The sequence below is a fragment of the Parus major genome, unplaced genomic scaffold, assembly GCF_001522545.3.
Source record: "Parus major isolate Abel unplaced genomic scaffold, Parus_major1.1 Scaffold391, whole genome shotgun sequence".
In the NCBI taxonomy this organism is placed as follows: domain Eukaryota; kingdom Metazoa; phylum Chordata; class Aves; order Passeriformes; family Paridae; genus Parus; species Parus major.
The window spans coordinates 1-2,174 of NW_015379306.1; positions in this window are offsets into that span (position 1 = coordinate 1).

Genomic DNA, 2,174 nt, shown 5'->3' on the forward strand with positions numbered 1-2,174 from the left:
AGCCCCTGTCAGTGTTCACAGTCTGGGTGGGTGTTAGCAGAGCTTGTTCCCAAAAGCTCGGGATGGGATGGGCTGGGATTGGGATGGGATGAGCTGGGATTGGGATGGGCTGGGATTGGGATGGGATGGGATGGGCTGTGATGGGATGCCCAGGGAGTGCTGCAGCTCAGCCCTGGCAGTGTTCACAGCCTGGGATGGGATTGGGATGGGATGGGGATGGGCTGGGATGGGATAGGGATGGGATGGGGATGGGATTGGGATGCCATGCCCAGGGGATGCTGCAGCTCAGCCCTGGCAGTGTTCACAGCCTGGGATGGGATTGGGATGCCTTGGGCTGGGCTGGGATGGGGATAGGGATTGGGATGGGATGGGATGGGGATGGGATTGGGATGCCATGCCATCCCCAGGGAATGCTGCAGCTCGGCCCTGGCAGTGTTCACAGCCTGGGATGGGGATGGGAATGGGATTGGGATGGGATTGGGATGGGATTGGGCTGGGCTGGGATGGGATGGGATTGGGCTTGGATGAGATTGGGATGCCATGCCATCCCCAGGGGATGCTGCAGCTCAGCCCTGGCAGTGTTCACAGCCTGGGATGGGATGGGATTGGGATGGGCTGGGATTGGGATGGGATTGGGATGGGATTGGGATGGGATGGGGATGGGGATGGGATGCCATGCCATCCCCAGGGGATGCTGCAGCTCGGCCCTGGCAGTGTTCACAGCCTGGGATGGGGATGGGGAAGGGGATGGGATTGGGATGGGGATGGGATTGGGCTGGGCTGGGATGGGGATAGGGATGGGGATGGGATTGGGATGGGGATGGGATTGGGATGCCATTCCATGCCCAGGGGATGCTGCAGCTCAACCCTGGCAGTGTTCACAGCCTGGGATGGGATGGGATGGGGATGGGATTGGGATGGGATGGGCTGGGATTGGGATGGGATGGGATTGGGCTGGGCTGGGATGGGGATAGGGATTGGGATGGGGATGGGATGCCATGCCATGCCCAGGGGATGCTGCAGCTCAGCCCTGGCAGTGTTCACAGCCTGGGTGGGTCTGTGCTCCAGGGCTGGCTCTGCCACTGCTGCCCTGTGCTTGGGCTCGAGGTGTGGGGGGAAGTCAGAGTGGGTTTCTGATGTCCTGGGAAGATCAGCTGGCTGGCATTGGTTATCTGGGGAGGTCTCTTTCCCTTGTCTCCCTGCATTTCTACTTTGTTCTGTTGTGGGAGATTTCCAGTGCTCTGTGGGGCACAGTAGCACGAGGAGAGCTAACCTGGATGTTGAAAATACTTCAAAACCGAGTAGCATTCATATTTCTGTCCATGAACTGCAGCATGAGTTCAGAGCTGCTTTTCCAGCTCTTTAATTCATGGCACTGTGTGGTGTGGGGGTGGCTGGAGTTGTTCAGCTTTATTTTTGTCTTTACCCCTCTTTATGTGTTTAGCAGCAGAACCATGTATTGGATTTCAGGAAGAAAAACACTGTTAAGTTTTCTTCATTTGATTTAAATGATGAGGGAGCCCTCAGAGATGATTACACTCATTTAGTAAATCTTTCCTTCTGCCTCATTCTGTGCCCTGGTACAGGCAGTGCTGTCCTGGGGCAGTTCCTTTGCCTTTCCTGTGGCAGGAGGATGGGAGCTGGAGAAGGCAGCAGGGTGCTGCTGCTCCCTGGGAAGGAGGGATTGCTCCTGTGTGTTTTATCCCTTGGGAGCTGTCCCTGTGAGCCTGGGCTGCTGCTGGGGGAGGGCACAGCTCGGGCTGGGCATGGCAGGAGAAAAGGGATGAGCTTTCCCAAGGGTTGTGCTGGAATCCCCATCCCAGAGGTGTCCAGGGAACACCTGGATGTGCACTCAGGGCTCTGGGCTGGGACTCCGTGGGCTGGGAGGGATTTTCCAGCCTCAGGGGTTCCAGGATTCCACAATTCTCCTACTGCAGTGTCTCAAGCGTGGCTGGCTCTTGATCCTCTTCAGAGCATCCCTTTTGGATGATTTGGATGAATTCCTTTGTGTAAAACTCCACATTTCGCTTCCCTTGGAGGAAACTTTGCAAGAGTAAACTCCAAAGGAGTCTTGGCTTTTTCCTGGGATAACTTTATGGAATATATTGGTGAATCTGGTGAATCCCAGAATGGTTTGGGTGGAAGGGACCTCAGAGCCCCTCCAGTGCCCCCCC